The following is a 17899-nucleotide window of genomic DNA, read 5'->3' as shown; positions in this document are numbered from 1 at the left end:
TAAGTCTTAAAATAGCTGATATTATGTATGTCAACAAACTATTTAGCAATCCCATGCCCCTTTAACCAATATATTTAATCAATAAATAATTTAGCATTGGCTCAATTTACTTTGTGTCCTTAAGAAGGATGTGTTTTAAAAAAATTAAAAACTGAATGGAGTACATAATTTCTGTGCTCACAGTAATTCAATCCTCTAACCTAGATTTTTGGACAATATTACTTAATATTTTAGAGCTCTTTCTTTATACCTGTAACACTATAAAACCAGTTTCTATACAATATCTAAAAAGTACTGTGATCAACTCATGAGAGGAAATGTAGATAAGAGTAAGAAAAATCAAGAACCGTTTCTTAAAGAATTATTCTTCAAATCTCCTATTTTACTGAAGTTTAAGTATATTTTGTCTCATCACATTGCACAGAAACAGCTAGAAAGAATTTCCACCATAATTGGGAATACTGTTTGTCCTTGAACAAAATGGGTTTGAACTGCATCGGTCCATTTTTGTGCGAATTTCTTTCAGTCAATATGGGACTATACAACGTGAAATTGTGAATATCAAGAATCCAGCCAACTGTAAAATTTTATGCAGATGTTTGATGCCCCTTGGCCCTGCACTGTTCTGGTCAACTGTGTATCTGAGATGTCTTCCTTAAAATGCAAAATACTGAAATACAAAATTATTTGTGTATACAAAATTCAACTGACGAGGATCCTTCAGAGTTCCCGCCATGGCTCAGCAGTTAACAAATCTGACTAGCATCCATGAGGATGCATGTTGGATCCCTGGCCTTGCTTAGTGGGTTAAGGATCTGGTGTTGCTGTGAGCTGTATTTGTGATGTAGGCCAGCAGCTACAGCTCCAATTCGACCCCTGGCCTGGTAACCTCCATATGCCACAGGTGCGTCCCTAAAAAGCAAAAAAGCAAAAAAGCAAAGGATCCTTCAAAGAAATAGAAAATCATCTTCCAAATGAAATTAAATTTTATTTATTTTTTGTCTTTTTAGGGCTGCACCTGAAGCATATGGAAGTTCCCAGGCTAGGGGTCAAATTGAGAGCTTCAAGTGCTGGCCTATACCACAGCCACAGCAACGTGGGATCCAAGCTGTGTCTGCAACCTACATCACAGCTCACAGCAAAGCTGGATCCTTAATCCACTGAGCAAGGCCAGGATCCTCGTCAGTTGGCAACAGCTCTGATTTAGATCCCTGACCTGGGAACCTCCACATGCCACGGATGTGGCCCTAGAAAAGTAGAAAGACAAAAAAAATAATAATTAAAATAAAAATATGAGCCCTAAGTCAAAAGGTGGGCAGTCACATGTTCCCAATGGCAGCTGCTGGTTTCAATGGAGAGCCATCTCCATTGAGCAATGCTAGTAAATATAGCCAGAGATATATAATTTTCAAAAAATCTTTATTGAAGCATAGTTGATTTACAATGTTGTATTAATTTCTGCTATACAATAAAGCAACTCAGTTATACATACATATTCCTTTTTTTCCCTTTTCTTTTTAGGGCTGCACCTGTGGCAAATGTGTAGCATATGGAAGTTTCCAGGGCTAGGGGTTAAACTGGCCTATGACACACCAACTCAGGATCTGAGCCATAGCTTGCAGCAATGCCAGATCATTAACCCACTGGGTGAGGCTAGGGATCAAACCTGCATCCTCAGAGACACTGTTAGGTTCTTAACCCACTAAGCCACATGGAAACTCCCATATTCTTTTTCATATTCTTTTCCATTATGGTTTATCACAGGATATTGAATACAGTTCCCTATGCTATACAGTAGGATCTTGTTTATTCATCCTATACATAACAGTTTGCCTCTGCTCCCAATCATTCCCTCCCCATAGCAACCACAAGTCTGTTCCTATATCTGTGAGTCTGTTTTTGTTTTGTAGATATGTAGATTTGTGTTGCATTTTATTTATTTATTTATTTATTTATTTAGGCCACATGCCATGAGGAAGTTCCTGGGCCAGGGACTGAACGTGCACCACAGCAGCAACTCGAGCTGCTACAGTGATAACACTAGATCCTTAACCTGATGCACCACAAGGGAACGCCTGGTCTCTATTTTAAATTCCATATACAGTGATATCATATAGTATTTGTCTTTCTCTCTTACTTCACTTAGTCTAACAATCCCCCAGATCCATCCATGTTGCTGCAAATGGCATTATTTCATTCTTTTTGGCTTTTACTGCACTGTGTGAGTTTATTTTTAAAAAAAAGATGACGTAAAGATGGTACCATAAATAAGTATCTTTGAAATATGGAGTTCCCATTGTGGCTCAGTGGGTTAAGAACTAGACTAGTATCCATGAGGATGCACGTTCGATCCCTGGCCTCTCTCAGTGGGTTAAGGATCTGGCATTGTCGTGGCCACGGTGCAGGCCAGCAGCTGCAGCTCTGATTTGACCCGCAGCCTGGGAACCTCCATATGCTGCAAGGGGGGTGGGGGTAAGAGGAAGGGAAGAAGGAAGGAAAGAAGGACAGGAGGAAGAAATAGGTGGAAAAGTTGTAAAGCAATTTTTCTGGGTTGTTGTTTTTCTCAACTAAGATGGTTAAATGCTAATGGGAGAGGGGAAAAAAAAAAGACACAAGAGAAATGAGGAAGAATTTTAACATCACCATTTTTGCCCTTTAATTAACCAAAGGCAAACGAAGAAAAAAAAAAAAAAAAAACCAGACTCGTCTATTTCTTGACAGAATAACACCACACCACCCATAAAGTATTCTTGCCACAAAATCAAATCTGAATCTGATCAAGTATCTTGCTCTGATCATCAATGTGCAAAAAGTATAGAGCACAGAAGAGTATGTTGACGACACCAAAGGGATATAATCAGCAAAATCCAGACTGTGAAAAGCTCTATAAAATAAATGACCCTGGAGTTTCCATTGCGGCTCAACAGTAACAAACTCCATAGTGCCCATGAAGATGCAGGTTCGATCCCTGGCCCCACTCAGTGGCTTAAGGATCCTGTGTTGCCATGAGCTGTGGTGTAGCTCACAGATGCAGCTAGGATCCCAAGTTGCTGTGGCTGTGGCACAGGCTGCCCAATGAAGCTCTGATTTGACCACTAGCCTGGGAAGGTCCACATGCAGTGGTACGGTCCTAAAAAGAGAAAGAAAAACCAAATTAAATAAATGACCCAGTTTCTTCAAATAAATTCCAAGAAAATAAAAAGAGTTGGAAAGGGAAATCTAAAGCTTAAAAGAGATAAGTGATAATAAGAACCAACTGGAATTTATTGACCTTACTTAGATCTAATTTTGCTTTCTTTTGGGGGGGGGGGGCTGCACTTGTTGCATATGAAAGCTCCTGGGTCAGGGCTTGAATCAAAGTCACAGCTTCAATAACGCCAGCTCCTTTGACCCATTGTGCCAGACGAGGGATCAAACCTGCACCAAACTGCTGCAGTGGGATTCTTAACCCACTGGGTCACAGCGGAAACTCCAGATCTAAATTTTCTTAAATTGTAAAAATAAACAATGATTTGTAAAACAAACTAATCAAGTTTTAAGGAAATATGAACATTTAATATCTGATGATATTAATATTTTCAAGGGGTAATACAGTACTGTGGCTATTTTTTAAAAGTCTTTTTTAAAATATACAATGAAAAATTTATCAGTGGAATAGTATGTCTGGGATTTGCTTCAAAAAACATGTAAAGTGCATGGAGTGAGATATGTGAAACAATATTAGCTCTGAGTTGAGAAATGTTGAAGCTGGATAATGGGTATATGAATGGGTACTAGTCTCTACTTTTGTTTATGAGCCTGATATTTTCCATAATAAAATGTCCTTTTTAAAAATCAGAATAGGGCAATACTGAATAGAAGGAGGACAAAAAAGGAATGAGAGATCCAGATATACGAAAGGAGAAAAAGATGCAAAAAAAAATTTTTTTTGGTCTTTTTAGGGTCACACCCACAGCATACAGAAGTTCCCAGGCTAGTGGTCTAATCAGAGGTACAGCTGCCAGCCCATACCAGAGCCACAGCAATGCCAGATCTGAGCCTTGTCTGTGACCTACACCATAGCTCAGGGCAACGCTGGATCCTTAACCCACTGAGTGAGACCAGGGATTGAACCTGCAACCTCATGGTTCCTGGTTGGATTCATTTCCACTGAGCCACGAAGGGAACTCCCGCAAATACTTTTTATATTTCAAGAAAATAGGAAGTGAGGTCATTTGCTGGGTGGGGGTAGTAAGGAAGAAGGCATTAAGAGGTTTGAAATAGCTGCAATGAAGAACAAAGACAAAGAAACAGAACAGGATGTAGAGGAAGGACATTTTTAAGAGTGGAGACCATGAATTTTTGGTCGTAGCAATCAAAAAAGATAAGTTTTTCTTTAGCAAGTATATATGGTCTGGCTGCAGACACAGAAAAGTCACACATTTAGAGATCTAGGTTGGATTGAGGTTTTCAGGGTATGTGTGATGAATACATAATGAGGAGAGTTGAAACAATGGCTAAAAGAGCCTAAATTACACTGTCAAAAGTGAACACAGGAAAGGCAAATAGAGGGATCAAAAAAGCAGGTCTTTCTCCCGGAGAACATTCAAAAAGTTGTAGTCATAGAGTGGGATGATTAATTTTAAGACTTCTCAATTTGTAACTATTATTATTATTTACTGCCATAGGTTAATAATGTTTTTTATTACAACCGCTAAATACTGATGACAAATAGTAGAAAGAGACAACAGGTGTGATGAGCCCTAGATGTGCGTTAAGAAAGATGTGGTTCAAACCTGTCAACTCTATAAGCCTGAGTAATTCACGCAACTTTTCTGTGAAGAAAATATCTAAGGTTCCCTGTAACCCAGATTATTTCATCCTCTATTAACTTCCTACCCTTAAACTTTCCTACCACCCCCCCCACACACACACACACAGATGATACAAAGTATTTCTCAGATTTACCTTTCTAGTTACCTTTTAGTTTAACATTTTAACATGTAGTTGCAAAATATCTGATAACAAAAATAAACGTTTCTCAAATGGAGCAAAAGAAAGAGCCTAGAGCTATTTAGCAAAAAGCAGTCTATATTTATAATAAACAGTATGAATAAACCAGGCAATATTTTCATATCACCTGGTGGAAGAATTCTGTATCTTCTGGTGAGGGGTCATTGGATTCCTTTGAGAATGTGATGAAAGCCAAGATCTCTCCCCATCTTTTATGAAGATAAACAAAATATTATATATATATGTTAAGGGGGTTCCCAAATCCTTCCAAAGTCAACATAATAAATGAAAAGACTTATTTTTGAAATGTATTTTGGCAGTACTTCAATAACCTAAGCTATACGTATGTAATACAAACAAATTTAAAAAAGGAGTGTGGTTTATTCATTTGTATGTTAATATCCAGACGTTCTTAGAGATCAGGTCTGGTTCGCCTAAGCACTAGAAAGAGGCTTCTTCAGTATGCTTTTTGAAATGCACAATTCTTAGGGATTCCATATTCTACTGTGTGTGTGTGTGTGCGCGCGCGCGTGTGTGTGTGTGTGTATCTTTTTAGGGCCGCACTGAGGCATATGGAGGTTTCCAGGCTAGGGATCAAATTGGAGCTGTAGCCGTTGGCCTACGCCACAGCAGCACCAGATCCCAGCAGCATCTATGACCTACACCTCAACTCACAGTAATGCCAGATCCTTAACCCACTGAGCGAGGCCAGATGGGACCCACATCCTCATGGAAACTAGTTGGGTTGGTTAACCACTGAGCCATGACAGGAACTCCTCCATATTCTAATTTTTTTTTCTATGACCACACCCACGGCATATGGAGGTTCCCAGGCTAGGGGTCTAATCGGAGCTGTAGCTGCCGGCCTATGCTAGAGCCACAGCAACGTGGGATCCGAGCCACCTCTGCGACTTACATACACCACAGCTCACGGCAACGCTGGCAACGCTGGATCCTTAACCCACTGAGTGAGGCCAGGGATCGAACCCAAAACCTCATGGTTCCTAATTGGATTTGTTAAGCACTAAGCCACGATGGGAACTCCCATATTCTAATATTATATTCACTCATCTGCTCCACCAATGCAGCCCTCCTAGATAACAATGTTTACCTCACCACAGAAAAAGGTGAAAAGTAAAAAAGAAAGCAGAAAGGAATTAAGAGAGTATTAAAAAAATAATCTTATAAGTCAGAATGGTCAATGAATTATCAATTTAAGTTCCTCTCATTTTAAGTGTTAATGTGTTAACATAGGTTTCACTTACCAAAACAACCTTTATAAAATTTTATTTCATTAAATAATCTATTTTGTACGCTGTTCCTTGCTAACTGGAGTTTATGAAATAGGGGAAAACAATAAAGGAAATAAAGGGTATGTGTGAAGGAAAACATAAACAAGCAATTATGGCAACAGTAGAGGAGTGTACTGATAAAAAAGTGGAAATCGAGAGTTGCCTTTTGTGGTGCAATGGAAATGAATCCGACTAGGAGCATTAGGTTTCGGGTTCAATCTTTGGCCTCACTCAGTGGGTGAAGGATTCAGTGTTGCTGTGAGCTGTGGTGTAGGTCATAGACACGGCTTGATCCCATGTTTCTGTGGCTGTGGCATAGGCCAGCAGCTATAGCTCCAATTCAACCCCTAGCCTGGGAACCCCCATATGCCAAGGGTGCGGCCCTAAAAAGCCAAAGAAAAAGTGGAAATCATCATTTATCTATTTTTAGATGTAGAAGTAAAAGTTTAAGAAAGGAAGTTCCTGGGCCAGGGTTTGAACCCTCACCTCACAAGTGACCTGAGCTGCTGCAGAGACAAAGCCAGACCTTTAACCTGCTGTGCCACAGTGGGAACTCCACCACTTCTTTGAATAGCACATATTATATAGCTCATAACCATAATCCAAATATTTTCCAGATATAGTAATGAGGCAAGGCAGAAGCTACTGGCAAACAGATCTTTTCAGACAAGTTTTTCAAGAGTTAAATAAAATCTTTTGTTTCCCAATAAACTATGTGCTTCTTGAGAAATAAAAACTAAAGTAGTCAACTCCCCAAACATGGTCCCACCTGCTGGATAAGAAATGTTTTTCACTTGTGCTGTCTTCTCTTTCCCTCACCATCCCTAATTGCACCATCCAAATCATTCTGATTTCTGTATAACTATCCCAAAAGAACACACACATGTGTTTTGACTTGCACAGTCCTCACTGTATAGAATTAAAAAGGAGGACCATCTTTCATCCATTTAAACAGTGGTATTTTGGGTGTCCCTGCAAATTCTCCATCAATTTCCTCAGATGTGATGCTCCTTATCATGGCATCAGACATGAAGTTAGAGGTTTCTCTAAGTTCTCAACATTTGACTCTGATTACTATTCTAGGTAAAAACAATGTTTAAAACTATAAATTAGAACATTCCCTAACACCATACACAGAAATAAACTCCAAATGGATTAAAGACCTAGATATAAGACCAGATACTATAAAACTCTTAGAGGAAAACATAGGCCAAACACTCTCTGACATAAACGACAGCAACATCTTCTCAGATCCACCTCTTAAGAGTACTGACAATAAAAACAAAAATAAACAAATGGGACCTAATCAAACTTAAGTTTCTACACAGCAAAGGAAACTCTAAACAAAACGAAAAGACAACCCACAGAATGGGAGAAAATCTTTGCAAATGCATCAACTGACAAGAGATTAATCTCCAAAATTTATAAATAACTTCTGCAGCTCCATACCGAAAAAAAAAAAAACAACCCCAACAAAAAATGGGCAGAAGATCTAAACAGACAGTTCTCCAAAGAAGACATACAGATGGCCAAAAAACACATGAACAGATGTCCATCACTCATTATTAGAGAAATGCTAATCAAAACCACTCTGAGGTACCACCTTACACCAGCCAGAATGGCCATCATCAAAGTCTACAAACAGTAAGTGCTGGAGAGGGTGTGGAGAAAAAGGAACCCCAGTACACTGTTGGTGGGATTGTAAATTGGTGCAACCACTGTGGAAAACAGTATGGAGATTCCTCAAAAAACTAAACATAGAACCACCATTTGATCCAGCAATCCCACTCCTGGGCATCTACCCAGAGAAAACCACGACTCACAAAGACACATGTATTCCGACGTTCAGTGCAGCACTACTTGCAATAGCCAAGACATGGAAACAACCTAAATGTCCATGACAGAGGAGTGGATCAAGAAGATGTGGTACATGTACACAATGGAATATTACTCAGCCATTAAAAAGAACGAAATACCAGCATTTTTAGCAACATGGATGGACCGAGAAATTATCATGCTAAGTGAAGTCAGCCATACAATGAGACACCAACATCAAATGCTTTCACTGATATGTGGAATCTTAAAAAAGGACACAATGAACTTCTTTGTAGAACAGATGCTGACTCACAGACATTGAAAAACTTATGGTCTCCAGAGGAGACAATTTGGGGGGGTGGGGGGAATGTGCTTGTGTTATGGGATGGAAAGCCTGTGAAATTGGATTCTTATGATCATTATACAACAGCAGATGTGATAAATTCATTTGAGTAATAAAAAAAATAAATTAAAAAAAAAAAACTATACCATTAGTGCTATACCACAATGAAGTCCAATAATGAGGGGAAAAAAAAAAGGGTACACTTACCTATAAAATCAATGCACTGAATATTTTGAAAAAAATACCCAAATTAAAAATTTTAAATTTATAGTTTAATTCTATAAGATTACACAGGACAACAAAGTGCACCCCAAGAGTAACTTCATTTCCTTAAACCAATCTTCGTGATTTCCTCACTTGCACACCTACAGAGTTGAGCTTCCAGAGTTCTGAGATTCTTTTCTGAGTAAAAACAAACTAACTAAAACAGGAATTGTTCTTGCAGTATCTTGAGTTCTGTGTGAAAATTAATATGAAAAAGTTAGATTTTTCCCACCCTGCCCCCAATCTGAAAATGCTAGATCACTGAAGCTTTTTAATCAAATACCTAGGCTTCACTCTACTGGCTTTTATTCTGCTTCAGCTTGGAGGCCCATGATTCACTGGGACCTGCTGCTGGCAAGCAATAACAAAAACAAGAGCAAAAAAAACCAGGTTGGTTCATCACTGAGGGATGGACTAAAAGCTCAAGCAAAGTCCATTTTTAAAATAGTAAAATTCTTCCAACAGCTACACCATTTCCTCACTCTATTAGTTATAGCTAACTACCATAACTCATTTTGCAAGATTTAAGTCACTCATCCAAAATTTACATTAATATTTTGCATTTTTCAACTAGCCTTGGGCTGATGATTAAGATACCAACTTTCCCACTGAGAATTACTCCTACCAATCTTAAGTCTCATAACTTTTTAATATTAAAGGCAAGTATTGTAAATAGATGCTCTATAGCTTTAGATTATGAATGTGAAGAAAGCAGAAATAGTATTCTGGGGATGAGATTAACATTTAAGAAAATCAGATTTCCCTCCATAATGTGGGTGGACCTCATCCAATATGCTGAAGGCCTTAAGAGAAAGGACTTACACCTCCCCCTGAGATGTCTAAGGCCAGCAGACTGCCTTTGGACTTGGGGCTGCAACATCAACCCTTCCCTGGGTCACCAGCCAGCCAGCCTATCCTGTGAATGTTGGACTTGCCAACCTTCAAAAATCACATGAGCCAATTCCTTAAATTTTCTCGTGCTCCTTTCTCTTCCTCTCCCCCTTCCTCCAGAAACTGATTGATTTATGGGTCACTTTTTTCTTTTAAATATGCCCCCAAGTCTCAGGTTCTGTTATAATAATATAAACACTTTTATTATTATAGTCTTATCCTGTTGCTAAACTCTAGTGGAAATGAGTACTATTCATCCCTCATACCACTTTAACTCCCTGGATACTCTCCAGACAAGTCAATGCCTTCAAGGGTTATCAAATGTGAAAAACTGGGTCCCACTTAAAACAATTCAGACAGATGTCATGAAATAAGGCTACTGAGGTGCAAAACAGATAACTGAGAACTCTCCTAGCTTCTGTTTCTGCATCACTCTCATCACTAAAGAGTTAAAAAAAAAAGTTTTTGATATTCACTGCAATTGCAACTTACAAGCACCATCTCATTACTGCTGATCTTGCAGCTCTTCTTTTTCCTTTCCTTGTTTCTTTTTTCTTGGCCTGTCTTCCTCAAAGCTTCTTGGCTTTCCCTTCATGGGCATTAATCAGGATGCCTCATTTTCACAGCACATCCATCAAACACACGCTATATATAACTTCATCCCAGCAGTATTCACCTGTTGATGGGTGTGCAAAGATTGCTTCTTTGTTGATTAAAATCCTTCTCTTCCGTGACTTAAGGCATGAAGCCATTCTGAATTCCTGACGGTTCCAAAGAAACTGAATTCTGACTTGCTTGGATTTTATTGTGTATCACTTTCTCCTGCTTATTACCTCAAACCCATTTTCTGTGTGATACAACTGTGTATGCCTATGAATGGTGAAGTAGAATGTGAAAAAAGAAACATGCTGGTTTGCAGGTCACTTTTTTCTCTTAAATTCACTCTGGTGTCAAAATATACTTAAATGAAAACAAAAGGAAAAGATCCACCATTTATTGGTATGTCTCTAAAACAACCTGACAGAGACAATGACAAAACAAAATGATTCTGGAATGTAAACTATTCCTCCTAAAAATATTGAGTTACCTATGAACTGTGTTCTACGTTATTAAATTTATTACTTCCAGATTCACTGGGATTCTATGATGGCAAATAATTATCTCATTAAATGAAAAATACCAAATTATACTACTTGTTCCCTAGTGTAAATTTCAACTTGATTAGATGTGAGTGACATCAAGAGAAAAAATGAGGAGTTCCTGCTGTAGTGCAATGGGATCAACGGTGTCTTTGGAGCACTGGGGTGCAAGTTCCATCACTGGCCTGGCACAGTGGGTTAAGGATCTGGTGTTGCCACGGCTGTGGCATAGGTCACAACTGTGGCTAGATCTGATCCCTGGCCTAGGAACTCCATATGCTGCAGGGCGGCCAAAAAAGAAAAAAATTGAAAAATTCACCAAACTGATGCTGATTACTTCTGTGTTTACATAAAGTTTGACAATAATTCTTTAGGGTGGAAAAAACACCTCTGGGACACAAAACAATAAATGCCATATATGTATATTTTTCAAATTGGATTTACCAAAATAGTTGAAAAAAGTAACTATGGATTTTAACTAGGTGTGTACATTAGAACTACCTGAGGAACTTCCTAAAAATATAGCTAGGCCATGGAGTTCTCGTCATGGCTCAGTGGTTAACGAATTCGACTAGGAACCATGAGGTTGCAGGTTCGATCCCTGGCCTTGCTCAGTGGGTTAAGGATCCGGCGTTGCTGTGAGCTGTGGTGTAGGTTGCAGACACGGCTCGGATCCCGAGCTGCTGTGGCTCTGGCATAGGCTGGCAGCTACAGCTCCAATTCGACCCCTAGCCTGGGAACCTCCATATGCCGCAGGATCGGCCCTAGAAGTGGCAAAAGACCAAAAAAAAAAAAAAAAATATATATATATATATATAGCTAGGCCTTATCCTCAGAAATTCTGAGGCATCGAAATTTTAAAAATTTCCCCAGATGATTTTGATTCACATACTTAGTAGAGAACCATTCCCTCAACACTACAAACCACATCTAGTACAAAGGACCAAATGCAAAATTACAAACGGAAATTGAGATATCATCAGTGTCAGAAAATGTCATCTGGGTTTCAAGGGTAAAAAAAGCAAATCTGGAAGCGAAGGTACTCAGATTTCTAATGGTAACTGCAACAAATGTCACCAAATTCAAAGGAATACTATATTTATAAAGACCTTCAGATATATCTTGAAGAGATATTTTAAGCCAACAGGAAAAAGAGGTAAACCCAATATTCTGAAATAATTAAGCACTATGCATTGTAGTTAAGCTGTTAGTGAAGATTTTTAAAAAATATTTCAAGAAGAAAACACCACTGGCTTGTTCATTATACATCTATCTAGTCCTACTCTTCCTGGTATGTTCTAATGGACACATTCTTTTGTAACTATATTACTTTGTTGCTTTTTGTCTTGATTATATCTCTTCTTTGTATCCAGAACAGGGGTCAGCAAACTTTTATAAAGGGGCAGATAGTAAATATTTTAAGTTTTGCTGACCTTATGGTTTCTGAAACAAGAAAGCAACAATAAATATTACGTGTGGAATAGATAAGTCTCTATTCCAATAAAACTTTATGGAAACGAATTTGCATTTCATGTAATTTTAAAATAAATTATTAATTTATAAAATTAAATTTAGGGAGTTCCCGTCGTGGCGCAGTGGTTAACGAATCCGACTAGGAACCATGAGGTTGCGGGTTCGGTCCCTGCCCTTGCTCAGTGGGTTAACGATCCGGCGTTGCCGTGAGCTGTGGTGTAGGTTGCAGACGCGGCTCGGATCCTGCATTGCTGTGGCTCTGGCGTAGGCTGGCGGCCACAGCTCCGATTCGACCCCTAGCCTGGGAACCTCCATATGCCACGGGAGTGGCCCAAGAAATAGCAAAAAAAAGACAAAAAAAAAATAGAAATTTTACAAAATAAATTGGATAAAAATTTTTACAAAATGTTATTTTGCTTCTTTCCAACCAATAACACCTGTAAAAATCATTCTTAGCTCAAAGGCTACACAAAAACAAGTATGAAGCAGGACTTGACTTGTTAGCCATAGTTTGCAAGCACACTCATCTAGACAAACGAAGTTATCTGATGATACAGGCTACTTAACTTATGCGGCAAGCTTAAATTCCTGGGCCAGGAATGAAACCCATGCTACAGCAGTGACCTGAAACACAGTACTGATAATGCTGGATCCTTAACCCCCTAGATCACCAGGGAACTCCCAGCTACTTTTAACAACAGTATTATCTCTTCCACAGTGTTGTCAGGCAGATTAAATGAGTTGATACATGTGAAGTACTTAGAACAGTGCCTGGTACACAGTATGTGCTATTTGATTTTATACACACACACACACGCGCACCCAGAGACACACAAGGAGGAGATATAGAAAGAAACTAAGATATTTCTACATCTCTTCTATTTTGTTTAACACCCCTTCATTTGTTAGCCTACCACACTGAAATATTTTACCTAAAATCTGTTATAAAAAGGAAAAACCATTCAGTGTTGAGGTAGGAAAAGTATCCAATTATGTTTCATCAGCTTTTCTCACAACTAATTCTCTAGTTCTCGTTCTCAGAAATCCAAAGTAAATATATCCACCTGCAATTTATCCACAGCAGTAGTCCCATTAACCCGAATCTCAGGCCAAAAACAAACAAAAAAACTGAAAACCCTTACCTGCCTACTGAATTAAATATTTACAAAGATCTACTAAGACTTCAGAGAAGGACATGAGATCCTAACCTTCAATACACTAATGCAACTGCAGTTAGGAAAGACCTGTCTACAAATGCATCATTACATTATAACCAAGACAAAGCTTCCAAGTCCAGGTTTAGAGTACTTTTTCCTTTAGTTACACAGTCAATTTAATTAGCCAAGGAAAGTCAGTGACTCTCACCATGGCTTATTAGCTCAGCCTAACACTAAAGTGTGAGTCAAAGAATAAGGGAAAAGCTATACAAAACTCAAGTGAGTTGTAATAAGGCAGAAAGGTATTTATTCTGGGTACATGCCCCTCACCATGTCTCACAATTTTCCGCTCCCCTTCAAGATCCAGCCTGAAGGCAGCCCATCATCACCTCTGGCTAGCCTGTTCTCATTGGCAGTGGTAGGTACATACTTCTTTAATCTCACTGTGTCATATACATATATTCCTGAATGACTTTATATGCTAGGCTCTTTTCCTGTAATGCTTACTTCTGAAACACTCAGCTAAAAAATGAACATAGTTATTTAACAGATGAGGAAACATTCGTTAAGATTAGTGCACGGGAGTTCTCTCGTGGTACAATGGGTTAAGGATCTGGTGGTATCACAGCAGCAGCTTGGGTCGCTGCTGTGGTGGGTTCGATCCCTGGCCTGGGAACTTCCACATGCCACAGGTTAGGCCAAAAAACCCCCAAAACATTAGTGACAGGTATTCAAGGTCAAACAGCTAGACAGTGGCAGGGCCAGGAGTCAAACCAGATTTGTCTCTGACTTTCAAACCAATGGTTTCAAACAACAGTAATGAGGACAGAGAGGAAGCCAAGTAGACAGGATTCTCTTTTTTTTAATCTGTGTATATACTGGGTTTCTGTAAATGTTTTTTAGTGAAGTTTCCACTGTTAATTTTTTTTTTTTTTTTTTTTTTTGCTTTTTAGGGCCACACCTGAAGCATATGGAGGTTCCCAGGCTAGAGGTTGAATTGGAGTTACAGTTGCTGGCCTATGCCACAGCCACAGGAACAGGGTATCCGAACCATGTCTGTGACCTACACCACAGCTCACAGCAACGCCAGATCCTCATCCCACTGAGTGAGGCCAGGGATAGAACCTGCAACCTCATGGTTCCTACTCAGGTTCATCTCTACAGCGCCATGACGGGAACTCCTAAGATAAATTTGATCACTGATTCAACCCCTATGCTGCTTCCCATATTCTTTGTAACTACATACATGCTGTCTCTAGCACCAGACTGACCTCCTTGGGGCAAACACTGAACTGAATTTCTTTGCCTCTCTAGTGCCAGGCATAGTATGTGGCACCCAACAAATGTCTGTATGGAATCAAGCTTTGAAAGAAGCAAAACTGTATTTCCTTGAATTTTTAAAATGATTTTTATTTTTTCCATTGGATTTGGTTTACACTGTTATGTCAATTTTCTACTGTGCAGCAGTGACCCAGTCACACATACATAACACATTCTTTTTCTCACATTATCCTCCATCTTGACTAGATATAGTTCCCAGTGCTATACAGCAGGATTTCATTGCTTATCCATTCCAAAAGCAACAGTTTGCATCTAATAACCCCAGATTCCCAGTCCATCCCATTTCCTCCCCCTCGGTAACCCTATATTTCCCTGATTATAAGCAATTATAAAATAACTTATGACTGCACACACATTATCTTTTCTTTTTTCTTTTTTGGCTGCCTTGTGGCACATGGAGATTCTAGGCCAGGGATCAGATCTGAGCCTTAGTTGTAACCCAAGCCACAGCTGCAGCAATGATGGATCCTTAACCCACTGTGCCAGGCTGCAGATCAAACCTGCAGGAGTCCCAGGGCTCCCGAGACTCTTCCAATTCCATTGCTCCACAGGAGGAACTCCATGTATTATCTTTTTAAAAAGAAAAACCAAGTGAGCTTTTAAAAATGTTTTCCAAAAATGACACATTTCTTCAATATTCAAAGCTTTATTTTTTTTATTTTTAATTTTTGGGTCACATCCTGGGCATGTGGAAGTTTGAGGGCCAGAGATCAAACCCTTGCCACAGTAGTGACCACACTGATCCTTAACCCACTGAGCCACCAGGGAACTCCCTCAGGGTTTTATTTTAATAAAATATGAATTATCTAATAACTGTCAAACAGTATTGGGGAAAGATATTAACCATGTTTTATTTTCTTGTTTAACTTGCCATACTAAGAGATTATTAGGGTTGGAATTCCCGTCATGGGGCAGTGGTTAACGAATCCAACTAGGAACCATGAGGTTGCGGGCTCGGTCCCTACCCTTGTTCAGTGGGTTAAGGATCCAGCGTTGCCGTGAGCTGTGGTGTAGGTTGCAGACACAGCTCAGATCCAGTGTTGCTGTGGCTCTGGCGTAGGCTGGTGGCTGCAGCTCCCATTCAACCCCTAGCCTGGGAACCTCCAAATGCCGAGGGAGCGGCCCAGGAAATAGCAAAAAGACAAAAAAAAAAAAAAAGACTATTAGGGTTAAACCATATAAAACTGCCAATAATGGCAATTACACAGGTTCGACCTAATGCTTATCAATGGTATTTAGACACCACTGGCAAAGCTCTCAGCAGCTAACATAAATAGTAGAACTCGAGAGATTTATTTACAGTTTTTAAGCAGAGTAACTCCCTCCTCTCTGTGATTTCAGAGTTCTTTGTACATATATATTTAATACTTCTCACCCTACCTCATAATTACCTGCCTTGATGCTGTCTTAACAACACTCCTCCAAAGCTGCAACCTTGACATATCTGTTAGATCTCTGCCAGATATCATGGTAATTAACACACAGTAGAAATTGAGCATTTCTAAATGATTGCTATAGGAATCAGTAAAATTGAGAGGAGTTCCCTCATGGCTCAGCAGGTTAAGGATCCAGTATTTTCACTGCTGTGGCTCTGGTTACAGCTGTGGCATGGGTTCAACCCCTGTCCTGGGAACTTTCACATACCATGGGCATAGCCAAAAACAAACAAACAAAAAAACTGAGATAAAAATTTACCGTGTCCTTCACACTATACCACTCTTTATTTTCATCCTCTTTTGCTTTTTAGGGCCGTGTCCACGGCATATGGAAGTTTCCAGGCTAGGGGTCAGATCAGAGCTACAGCTGGTGGCCTATGCCACAGCAACATGGAATCCGAGCCTCATCTGCAACCTATATCACAGCTCACAGCAACACCAGATCCCCGACCCACTGAACAAGGCCAGGGAGCAAACCTGCATCCCAGGGATACTAGTCAGATTCATTTCCACTACACCACAATGGGAACTCCTTCATCCTTTTTTTTTTTTTCAATTCTAAAAAATCAAATTCTTGAAATATGGGCAATAAAATACATTCAAAGGCCAGGTGCTTGGAGCTGGTTTTGATGTAATTTTTTAAAAAGATTTAACACTAATTAATATACATCAGAGAAAGTGTATCAATTTAAAAATCCTATAGAAAATCAACTGGCTGATTCAACTCTTATTATAACTAAAAATTAAAGATCTTTTAACCTTCTAACATGCTTATCAGCCTTCTAGTTTCTGCTTACAAAAGCTACATTTTCAAGTGACAACTACACAAATATAGATACAACAGCTTGTATATCTGTTTATTTTGTCTGTTGGTCTTTTCTAGGGCTGCACCCGCAGCACATAGAGATCCCCAGGCTAGGGGTTTCTAATCAGAGGTGTACTGCTGGCCTATGCCAGAGCCACAGCAACGCAGGATCCAAGCCGCGTCTTCGACCTATACCACAGCTCATGGCAACACCAGATCCTTAACCCATTGAGCAAGGCCAGAGATCGAACCTACAACCTCTGTTTTTTTTAAAATCAAAACTAAGTCAAAACATATCCACTGCCTTAAAAATCAGAATAAAAAAGTTTACTAATACTTCCAAGCCTAAAACAGTAATAGAAGACATACTATTCTTTGTGTGCGTGTGGTTTTTTTTTTTGTTTTTTGTTTTTTTTTAAGTACAAGGTATGGTGAATACTAATGCAGATAGCCCAAAGGAATGATGACAATTTAGAAATCACTGGAATTTTTAAGCAAGGGAGTAATGTTCTGTAATTGGTGTTTCGTGGTAATTGTCCTGGAGATAAACTATGGGAGATATTAGAGCAAGAGAAGGCTAGAAGTAAAAGATAAACAGAAGCCTGGACTAGAATGGAAGCAGTGAGAGTCAAACTGCAATTATGCAAAAGTGTATTATTATTATCACTCTTGTTATTTTACCCCATCTACTATTTGCTCTTGTCTTAAAGATGGCTTTCTCAAGGATATGATCTTGGTCCTAAAGGTAGATGCCCTGTTTGCAACCAAGAACAACTGTGCAGATGTTGTGACAAACAAATTGGAAAACCTGCTTTGTCTCTGTCTCTCAACTGAACTGACTTCTAGTTTACTACTATTTGCACCAGTGTCTTATCTCCACTGAAGCAAATAACTGAGAAATAACTATATTCTCAGTGTCAATTATTCTGTTTATTTTCTTCTTACAGCCAT

At 39.2% G+C, this 17899-nt stretch overlaps 1 protein-coding gene across 3 annotated transcripts in view; it reads right to left on the bottom strand.

Annotated features, from left to right (window-relative positions):
- The window catches only part of PAFAH1B1 (platelet activating factor acetylhydrolase 1b regulatory subunit 1), a 119401-nt gene that overhangs the window by 45434 nt on the left and 56068 nt on the right, over positions 1-17899 (bottom strand). The gene's annotated exons all lie outside the window — the stretch shown is intronic.

Source organism: Phacochoerus africanus, chromosome 14 (assembly GCF_016906955.1).
Source record: "Phacochoerus africanus isolate WHEZ1 chromosome 14, ROS_Pafr_v1, whole genome shotgun sequence".
NCBI classification, from domain to species: domain Eukaryota; kingdom Metazoa; phylum Chordata; class Mammalia; order Artiodactyla; family Suidae; genus Phacochoerus; species Phacochoerus africanus.
This window is presented reverse-complemented; position numbering and strand designations above follow the sequence as displayed.